The following is a 12,050-nucleotide window of genomic DNA, read 5'->3' as shown; positions in this document are numbered from 1 at the left end:
TTGTGTAACAATGCAATACAGAGAGCAAGTGTGGGAACTCTGGGCGGCAAGATTTCAGTCCGACCCTCATCAAACACTGAATCTATCTCTGATTGTGGAATGAATCTGAGAATCAGCCAGTGAGATGCTCCAGTCTGACTCTTATGATTAGCTGTTGTTATCAAAGCTAGCTACAGTATCAGTATTAAACGCCCTACTTACAGATACAGATAAGAAAGTCTCATCCAAAGGTTCATATGCATCTCAACCCTTTCACAATCGTCTCGCATCACAGCAGTAAAGTAGATCGCTGGGATATTTCTGAGTAAGTTTTTGGAGAAAACAACATTCAGTGCAGTAACTGAATATTTCAACCTTTGCCTTCATTGCTTCACTGAATGGTTGTTCTCAGTTAATTACATCATTCAGCCTTATCACAGCCAGCTTTTGTTTATTTGGACCATCATCATTAAAGGGCTCATATGATTTCAAATTTTCCTTTCTCTTTGGAGTGTTACAAGCTCTTGGTGCATAAAGAAAATCTGTGAAGTTGCAAAGACTAAAGTCTCAAATCCAAAGAGATATTCTTCATAAAAGTTAAGAGTCAACCACACCCACCTGAAACGGCTCATTCTAACACATCCCCACATCTCTACATCACTGTGTGGGAAGATTTGCATAATGCCACCCAAATGTTCACGCAAAGAAAGAAGGCGTAACTTTTATTCTCACTGTAGTATTGTTGCCGCCACCATCATGTTGTGGAGACGCTGTGTTTCATTGTGAAAGCAAACTACCTTGTTTGGTTTTCCAAAAGAGGACGATATCCGCGGAGTCCAGCCCGGAGTCATCACATGTGGTTGCCGCCAGCCGCGCCGTTCTCAAGCCACCAGCCATTCCTCACTCAGTTCCAAGGACAGTTTGGCGCTTCTGACTCACAGTCTGTAAGTATGTTTTTTTATATTTAAAGAATGTGCCACTGATGATTCAAACACGAGTTTTGAGCAGTGTAGAGTAGTGCTTGTTGTTTGTCGTTTCTCCAGACATGGTTTTATGTTTACGCAGCGATATACGTAATGCAACACATAAAAACACAGTACAAGTAATTATAATCAGTAATTATGTCCCCACTGGATGCAACAAATGCCTCGTTTATAATGGGTTCTATTGTTTTTGTCTTGTTTGTCTTGTTTTTGTCTCGTAACATTTCAGTCACACGCTTGAGGCATTCAGCCAATCACAACGCGCTGGATAGCTGGCCAATCACAGCACACCTCTCTTTTCAGAGCAATGAGCTTTGTAAAAATAGTCACGTTTCAGAAAGGCAGGGCATAGAGGAGAAACAATAATGTACACTATGTGGAAAATAATGTTTTTTTTTTTAACCATAAACCGCATAAACACATTGCATTACACCAAATAAATACACAAAATAATGTTCTTTTTTAGCAACATCATAAGACCCCTTTAAATTAAAATGTGCTTTCACATCAAAGTTGTTGTTTTCCTTATGTATTTATTCTGAATATGGTTTATTTTCTTATTTGCTTTTATCACAGTTGTTCCCTGTGGTCCATGACCCAAAATGAAACCTGTAGCCCATTCCTGGATCGGGAAACAGGAGACTAGCACTGATTTAAACAATCATGCCCTAGTGTCCTTGGTGTTAAAAAGGAGGTTAAACCACAAAAAAAAATTACTGAAATGTAATGTTCTGTAGTTGAAGCCCTTCATAATTTGTATTTTGTTTTCCAAATAAATGTGCTGTCATCTTGAGGCTCACTATTCTACTATTGTCAGCGCTCTGCTGGTGTTGTTCACTTGTTGATCTCTAGAGGCCCTCAGTGGACTTTTTCTTTCTTTCTTTCTTTCTTTCTTTCTTTCTTTCTCAGAGTGCCTCTCTGTTGGTTGGATTGTGCCGTCTGTGTTTCGGTTCCCTGTGTGTCAGGTGTATGTCTTGCTGGTTTGGCCAACTGTTGTTCTGTTTTTAGAATATTTTAAACCTTTCTTTGCCCTCATCTTGAAGTGAAAGTTTGTTTTATTGGACTGCTTGTCTGTGCTGACCCCTGCCTGTGTGTTGGACTGTTTGTTTTTCAGTTTGAGGAGCCTCGAGTGTCCTCGATCCTTGATCCTCTGATTTACCACCCTGCTCACGCAGTCCCCCTCCAGGATCATGAGCCCATGAACTTGTTTCTCACAGTAGGAGTGCAACTGGAGGATCCCTTCAGGAGTCTGTTGATCAACATTTATTAATTAAAAATTAAAATTAAAATTAAAATATATGTATCTTGCCAAAAACATAAAAGTAAAAATAAAAATACAACTTTAAATTGTACCCAAGTATTAAAAAGTACAAGTACAAAAGTACAAGTAATATATATACACTGTATATACTGTATAATATAAATGACTAATTAATGAATTGAACTCAGTATATAAATTGGTTAAAATTATTATTATAAATGATAATGATGAAATATAAATGATGGTTAATTGATAAATGATTATAATGATTATATTATGAATGAATGAATGAATGAATAAAGTGAAAAGTGACGTGACATACATCCAAGTATGGTGACCCATTCTCAGAATTCGTGCTCTGCATTTAACCCATCCAAAGTGCACACACACAACAGTGAACACACACACACACAGTGAACACACACCCGGAGCAGTGGGTATCGTTTATGCTGCGGCAGAGGTTACCAGCATCAAGAGTTCTAGTTCTGGTTCTTAAATAAAAAGCACATTGAAAACAGCCCGAAGACTGATGAAAGTCCAAATAAATACAAATGCCAATAGAAAATTACAAAACATTACAAAGAAAAAAGAACATTACAGCTTATGAACAACATGACAGCTTTACTAGGGACAAACTCCTAGACATCAGAAATAGCACACTGTAAGGATGAAAGAACCTCAGATACTTAGATCTCCTGAGAATCAGACAATACAAACATACACGGGCATCTTCGAGACACCCCACAGAGTGGAGGTGCAGGAAACACCTCTCTCACATATGAGAGATTCCGTCCCCTCACCCATCCTCCCTCCACTTGGTTCACTCAGAAATGTCAATAGTGTAATGTTCTACATGAATGCAAGTAATATTTACAGTCATGTTTGGTATCATTTGAATAGTCTCAGGGTAAGTGGTACAAAGGTCTCAACCTTACAAAAGAAGACTAAAAGATAATACAGATCGTAAGAGTTTAGAGATATTTTGCTCACTGTAATGGGAGTGCCCTTTCCCAGAGTCTTCCATGGAAATAACTTCTGTTCCCATTAAGGTGTAAACCACCCAGCTCTGGGAACCTGGCTTAATGCAAATTCTAACTGTTTGTACACGCCTCCATTTGGGGGATGTTTTATCTTGGTGTTGTATTTAAAGGATTGAAGCAAAAGGGTCGGGGCCTTCTGTAGCCAGAATGAGCCGGTGGTATAAAGTGTGTTCACATATTTCATAATATGTATTTTACTAAAAGTCAGGTATGCATCTTACTCTTAGATTCATCTTTGAGAATTCAATGTCTTGTATTGATTTGATATCTCTGAATTGGCTATGTAATTTGCATAATACATATTTACCTGACTGATAATAAATTGTTACATTTGATTTGATGACATACTCTGAAATTTTTTTCTCAAGTAGATTAAGTGAAGGTGTGTTTCCACAAATCTGCATCCAGGGTAAAGTGCATACTAAATCTCAGGTTAGATGGAGCAAAGGGCACATCAGGTGAGGTTTTAGGTTTCTTACTAACTGCCTCTCAGCTTTAATTAAGGTGTATGTAGTTAAACCAACTACCATAGTTAGACAAATACATAGTAATGGTCATAACCGCTGGTTATTCTCTCAGCTTTAATTAAGGTGTATGTAGTTATATTAACTATCAGAGTTAGACAAATAGTGCTAGCATAACCACTGACTATTGTTTTGAGCTTTAACTAAGTTGTACATGGGTAACTGTAGGGGACTAAACAGAAACACTATTTAAAGAATGGTAAGCATGGGCGACCTATTAAATAGTATTAGTCATAACCTCTGGCTAATGATAAGACTGGGGAGTTTGTGATCGTGGGACCCACGTAGAACAGCTGACATAGATTCTTAATGAACGAGTAAATATAAAGTAAAGAGTTAACTAGAATAATCAAATGTCAGAAGTATAATAATAATTACAGACAGACAATCAACCAATTTGCCTTTCGACCTAAATTCAAGGTCATACTAAAATGGAGTCAAATTGGATAATAAAATGGAGTCAGATTATAATTGGACTTAAATTTAATAACTTTGCATGCTGAAAAGACCGAACACACAAGAAACCTTCAGCCAGCACTGGATACCTTCCTTGGGCCAAGAGCATGGACCTTACAAATAACATTTGCTCTCTTTTGAGCAGTCAGACATTTTACAGGCCATTAGTCGGAGGAGCTGCGATCCCATACAAGCGATCCAAGCGACGCAAACGAGGGAAGTGTGCTGGTGCGCTTGTGAAATTCTGACAGCGTGGTTTTAGTATTCCATTGCGGAGCATTCATGTGGTGAATCTCCACTCAATTGCAAATAAATCAGATGAAATACAACTCCTCACCCCCACAAACAAGGACTTTTTAAACTCTGCTGCGCTTTGCTTCACGGAAACCTGGTTGACTGGAGCCACCCCGGACAGCGCACTACATCTAACGGGGTGCTGCTAAGCCTGTAGTGAGATCTGTAAAGAGATGGACTACTGAAGCAGAGCAGGATTTACAAGCCTGCTTCGACTGCACTGATTGGAGTGTTTTTGAGGCTGCATCCACTGATCTGAATGAGCTCACTGACACTGTCGTCCCCCAGCACTGTGGAGAATCAACTTTTTGCCAATGATTTGAATGAGTTTTAGTGCAGGTTTGAAAAGCCTGGTCTCACACCCCACACCTGCTCCTACCGTGTCACAACACAGCCATCAGCACCCTCCCTCTACTGCCTCTCAGCCTGCACTTAAAATCTGCAAAGATTACATACACAAAGTCTTCAGGAAACAGAAGATGAGGAAAGCCAAAGGCCCACAGTATCCCCTGCAAACCCCCCTGCACTCCCCCCACTCACCATCATGAACAGCACTGTGGCCGCTTCAGACATAAAAAGACTGCAATGGACTGTTAGGACATCTTAAAGGATAATTGGTGTGCACCTGTCCAACCTTCAGGACTTGTACAACTCCAGAGTGAAGAAATGGGCAGGTGACATCATCACAGACCCCTCTCACCCTGGCCACAACCTGTTTGCACTTCTCCCCTCAGGCAGAAGTTACAGATCTCTGTGCAGTAAAACAACTCCATCTTAAACAGCTAACACAGCACAGTAGTCCAGAGAGATTAGATTATTGCTAGATTATATAAAGATTTAGACACGAAGAGGAGAATTTTAATATCAATCCTAAATCGGACTGCCAGCCAATGAACAGCTTGCAGAATCTAAGAGGCATGGTCATAATTGCAACCTTTCTTGAGAAATCTGGCAGCCGTGTTTTGAACCAATTGAAGATGAATCACAACAGAGGGCTGGTGTCCTGCATTATTTAACTCAACACACCTGCCTGGAAGTTTCTAGTATGCCTAGTAAGACCTTGCAACATTCTATTGTTTAATACAAGTATGAACATTTACATTAGGTTCCTCAAATCCAGTCCTGGAGTGTCACAGCCCTGCAGATTTAACTAGGTTCCTCAAATCCAGTCCAGGAGGGTCACTGCCCTGCAGAGTTTAGCTCAAACCCTGATCAAACTCACTTACCTGTGATTTTCTAGGGATCCTGCCCTGCGTCCCAATGTTCAAAATAACAATCCAAAAAGTTTAATTAGATTAGAATAAGTGTGTCCCAAAGCATAGTATGTTGAAAAGAGTTTAAATCCATGCATGGTTAATATTACCCCAATCCATTGCGCTTTGACGAATGATTTTGTTTAGAACTACAAACACAAATAAAAAAAGTTAAAAAACTACAAATATGTCGGATGTGCGTGACTGACGGTTAAGTAGAGAGGTTTAGATAAAGGGGTTTGAGTTACTGATAATCAACACTGAACCTTGTTAAAATTGTTGTTTAATGTTATCTGTGTAAGGATATTTCATCTACAACAATGTGAACTTTTATAAACATCTGTTTGGCCATTAACTTTTAAATGCATCATTATGCAAAAAATATGTAATGCAGCAATGGAGACCTTGGTGAGCTTGCTCAGGTGTGTTTGATTAGGGTTGGATTAGGCAGATTACGCTGCAGGGCAGTGACCATCCAGGGCAAGATCTGAGGAACCCTGCTTTATCCATTGATAGAGAATTTATTGGGCAGCATACATGAACATCCAGTGCTTGAAGTGGAAAAACAGAAGTGCGGTACTATTTATGTTCAGCCCAGGGGCGCCCCCAAGGGGTGGCCATAGCCCTACTGTATAAACTCTGGCCTCACCTGTGGCCACTCCTAGGATGATTTGCAGTGGGTACTATTAATTGAAATGCATAATGTAAATTCACAATAGTTTAAGAAGTGAAAAAAATAAATAAATAAATGCAGCACCCGCTGCAGCCACCAAAAAAAGATTGCAGATTGGCGCCACCAGAGTAGCTGCCCTTCCCCCTCGCCCTCCCCGTCCCGTCGTTGACTGCACAGGGCAAAAAGCAGGACTGATTTGATCACTTTTTGGAGAGACAAGTGTGTGTGCCACACAGTAATTACTTATAGTAAAGACATGCATGTATGTTCTCAGTTAACTTTTTAATCTAAAAGTTACTCAGTAAAGTTTTTACAGTGTTGAATTAGGGCTGGGCGATAAAACGAAAACGAAGATAATCGTCCACTCGGCTCAGAATTCAAATGGCAGCGCAGCACGAGGCGAGCTCACTCCATTATAGTGTTGTGAAATCCGGTGTGAAGCGCTTGAATTCAGCGCTGACAAACAGGAGAAATGTGTGCCAGGTTGATATAGTCAGAAGGTATTTCAGTCTACAAATTGCCATCATTTACCGTGGATGTACTGTAGTAACACTAACGTTAACTGCACCATGCATTGTGTCATAAATGTCATGTGAGATATTTATATCGAATTTTATTTAATAGACATATATTAAATGTATTAAAGGAGTAATAAAATATATTTTACAGTATTGTTTGTGATTAGTGTTTGTGCATTTATGTATATACCACTGTTTTTCATATAAATACAAAATAAAAACCATATAGTTAAATTTATACCATGGTATTGATGTGCTTTATAAAGTATGTGTGGTTTTAACAAGCATATTGCGAAAAGCAAACAAAACACTTACAGAGTGTGCGCATACATTACGTGATGGTCTAGACTAGTGAGCATAGGCCTACGAATTTATAGTGCGTTCTTTCACTGGAAATTTAGAATTATCACATTTTTCAAGATATGGGGCAGAAAATGTATAGATTTATATAATTTCATATAGTTACTATCACACGAAGAGTTAAGTTTTTCTCCAAAAGTCAGCATAATTATAAATGTGATATTGATTTTATACAACAGTTCAATAAACAATAAGTTAATATTAAGAGACTTATGTTTTAGACAACATATTCCCCGTTTTTGCTCTATTTCTAAAAACAAAAATTATTCCAAACACAGCCACTGTTTTGCGTCTCTGAGCAACATGATAGTGTTTCGTTCCTGAATGAATCAACCGTTTAAATGATTCGGTTCAATCGCAATGACTCACTTATTAACAGTAGGTGCTCTCGACTTCACACAGCACTGCGCAGATCGATCGCAATCTGACTTGAAGCAGTGCATGCCGGTTAGAAATTTTGTCCGACTTGAGATGGCACCGACGCCACATGACTGTCACGTGTGTCATCAAAGTACCGCGAGAGCGTGTCGAGAGCAGCCGGCTGACTCAGCCACCGCAGTTTCTCCAGAGAGACTGCAGGAGCGCTGATGATGACACAGCTGCTTCACGATTGGCCAGATTCACCGCTTGACTACCATCACGTGTGTTTCGGGTTTATTTGAACCTTTTCATTTCCAACAATGGCCAAAGATCTGTGTTTTTAGAATGGTAAAAGCTTTTTTACTGTAGTCACACTGTTGTATTGAGTAACGTATTGTCATTAAATTGATATAACAATTCATTGATAATTGTTTAAATGAATATAAAATTTAATACTTTTGACTTTAATACTTTGACTTTCTTAAAAATGGTCAAAATACATTTTAACAAAACACTAAATACAAATCACTACCCCTACACTCATTCAACAAATCTGAACTGTAAATTATGCTTTTTACAGTCATGTTACAGTTTAACATGATACTATAGACATTGCCCTACCCCGCTACTGGTTCAGCAATGTAGCAAATTAGCTCAAAAGGAAAATGAATATAAATAATTACTTTATATTTAATTATTTTTATTTACAGTTATTTACCTCAGCTGCCAGTAGTAACTGTAGCAGAATTAGTATTACAATCAACTAATCTCTTCGTCCAGTGAACAGTCAGTGTAATTTCATATCAAATCTAAGAAAGCATATTTTTGTGGCCACAGAAAATAACTTTCTCACAGTATTAATGAATTAGAGCATGGAGCTATAGATAGGATTGTAAAAGGGACATTATTCACAAACGGTGACAGAACCAGAAATTCATGTCATTTGTGCACAAAAAGTTTATTAACTAAGCACTAATACATAACTAATCTAAACAAACAAGCATACATTCACTCATACACGGGGAAGTTGAGGTGGATGAAAGAAACCGTTAGAGAAACCAGAGAATGCAGTTATATGGACAATGAGAGTTAAACAATCAGCATCGTTTTACAACCGGGTCTACAGCTGAAATTAAACCTCTGTTTCGTTTAGTTAAATATTCTAATTGCATTGCGTTGGCCGGTGAACAAGCATCCAGATGCAGTCTCAGATGAAAGTCTTGATGGTTTGGAGGTTCAGTGGTGTTGGAGTCACTATCACGTTCTTCCAGGTTTGAAGAGTGATGAACTTCAAAAGATATTCTGACTCCCAGATGGAAAGTGATGAGAGAAGAGCACAGAGGTAGAGAGACATCAGCTGAAATCTTTTGATCTTTGGTGAATGGAAAGACAAGGCCTGGCACAAACGTATGTCTCCTTGAAGACTTCTAGCTCAGCATCTTCATTTTCTCAGAATCTAAAACGCTATGATCTGGTGATCAGTGATCTTTAAAGTGTGAGGATGTCATACCATCAGGACTTGAGTGAGCCAATGAGGAATGGTATCTTTGGAGGGAAATTTTACGATCCTTTGTCTCTAGCATGGGGTTTTGCATATGAAAGAGAAGAATCTTCAAGATTCTTATAATACTAATGTGTTGCATAAGTATCAACATATAATATACACCCTCATTTAGATAATGAAAATACGAACTCATAGATACCAAACATGGTATAGGTGAGGTAATATTAACTAGTGATCTATCATAATGCATGCATAAAACAGTATACAATATAAAATACTATATACAAGAACAGTAATAATACACATAATGACCTGAGAATATGTGTTCATTCAAAGACAGGTTTGTCTATGAATTACTTTGAGAACAGTCCATTTCTATGGGCATTATGTGTCTCTCCCATGAGGAAAATGAGTGAGAGTTGCTCTGCCCGCATTCCTTTGAGCAATAAAACCAGTGTTATCAGATGATATGTCTTTGGTTGCCATGGAACCAGAGGCCTCTTCCGCCTTTTTGAGGTGTTAGTTGCATTTCAGGGGAAGGGTCCATAGACCCTCATAGTTGGGGTATTAGATAAAATTAACATAATTTTTTTAACAATTTATAAAAAGTTTAATACAATTAAAACAACATTAAATTAATGAAATGTTTAATAGAATAAATATTTTTTACATTTTCATCTAAGAATGTTTTACCTTGCACAACATTATGGCAATGATTACAGTGAGGACATTTAAAGCAGCCCTTAAGCTTGTCTCCTAACCGAGAACTTTCACAGGTAGGTGGTAAATATATGTACTTTGTCCCATGGGGTTGTACTTTTTTAAAAACTAATTGGAGGATCTGGAAACGTATTTCTCAACAACTCGTCATTTTGTAAAATACACCAATTTTTTCAACTAATTTGTTTATTTTTTTTTTCAGCAATTGTACTGTATTTTGTTACAAAGTGGACCTTATTAGATTTTTTTTTGCTCTTTGTAACAAATGTCCCTTGTCATATTTAATTATTATTATTATTTTTTAATGTATCTTAGGTTTCTCTCTCTAAAATATTCCAAAGCAAACAATCCATTCTCATGATCAATATTTGTATAAAAGACTCAACATCCATGGTTACCATATAATATGAATTACCGATATTATTCAACTCTTGAATATTTTTCAATACATCAGTAATATCTTGAATATATGCAGGTTATGAAGGTAAAAATGGTTTGATAAAATAGTCTGTATTTAGAAATGGGTTCAGTTAAACTACCATTCCTGCATACCACCTGACCACCAGTATAACACTATAATTAAATTATGAATTTAAGGTACCATATACAATGAAGCTAAATGAGTATTTTATATTAAAGGCACAGTATGTAAGATTTTTTAATTAAAATTCCCAAAAACCACTAAAACGGTGTTATATATTTTGCTGACTTGTGTATCTCAAATGTCTCGAAAGAATGTATAAATACAGAGAAATAAACAATTTTAAGTAGTGACACGGACCGTGTCCATATAGTCATTGTGTCTCCTGCCAATGATGTCATAACCCCTCGATTTCCACTTTTGGAAACACTTTAATATGTCGTGTGTTTTAATAGACAGGTGACGACCACACAGAGTAGCACTGTAACAGAGCTTTCATGTGTATCTAGTATGATCAAACACCGCTGCTGTGGGGATGAAGACCACAACTCCCATGATTCCACACTCTCAGTTTATTTTGAATATGCGCCCTCTAGAGGCGAATAAAATACATATTGTGCCTTTAAATATATATATTTAATCCAACCATTATCTAATCCATGTTGCAACAATTGTTCTAGTTTTAATTTAAGGCTATCTGTAGGGTCAAATGTAAGCCATTGATAATACTCTCCATTCTCTAATTGTCTATTAGCATCTTATATATATATTTATTTCTCCCAAATCACAATTGCACCTCCTTTGTCTGCTCTTTAAATGACTATTCTATCATTAGCAAATGACATAACTTAATAATTTTAAATGCATGCATAGAAGTAAACCTTCTATCCTTAGAATACAAGATACTGATGAAAAGAGACATTTTGGATTTATAAATTAAAGGCTTATATATATCCAGGATTGAATGAAGACTTGGATTTTACTGATTTTATTTGAAAATTATATATAAGGTTCTCTGGGCTAAACTCGGGGACTGGAGCCATCGCTGGAGCAAGCTCTGGGGCTGGAGCAGACTCTGTGAACCTTCTTCCTTCTTTCCTGTTTTTGTCAATGTTTAATGGTATATAGCAGGGGTGCCCAAACTCGGTCCTGGAGGGCAGGTGTCCTGCAGAGTTTAGCTGCAACCCTAATCAAACACACCTGAATCAGCTAATCAAGCTCTTACTAGGCATGCAAGTTGGAGCTAAACTCTGCAGGACACCGGCCCTCCAGGACCGAGTTTGGGCACCCCTGCTATAGAGAGATGTTGGTCACATGACAATTGTCAGCTCATCAGATGACTTAATGAATGTCACTGCGATCACCTGTGCTGAGTTTTGCTGTGTTACTCTCCCTGAGGAAGGCCTGAGGTTTCATTTATAAAATTCTCTGTAGATTTCATCCTAAAAGTGTACATAGGCACAAAAGTTTTCAGATTTATAAAGCGTGCATACATGCATCTCCACCTCGACTCCTCCCTGAAATCACCATATATGGAGTTTACATCGCCTAGTTTTACTATGCATAAACACATCAGGATGGAGGATCACTGCCTGCCCACGATTGTGCTGTATAGAGGACCGAGGAGCAATGAGGAAGAGGTTCAAGGACTCTCTTAAAGAAAATGTGTGTAATTCCTGTTCCTATGATTAATGCAGTATTGTA

Source organism: Cyprinus carpio, chromosome A13, assembly GCF_018340385.1.
Source record: "Cyprinus carpio isolate SPL01 chromosome A13, ASM1834038v1, whole genome shotgun sequence".
Taxonomy (NCBI): Eukaryota; Metazoa; Chordata; class Actinopteri; order Cypriniformes; family Cyprinidae; genus Cyprinus; species Cyprinus carpio.
This window is presented reverse-complemented; position numbering follows the sequence as displayed.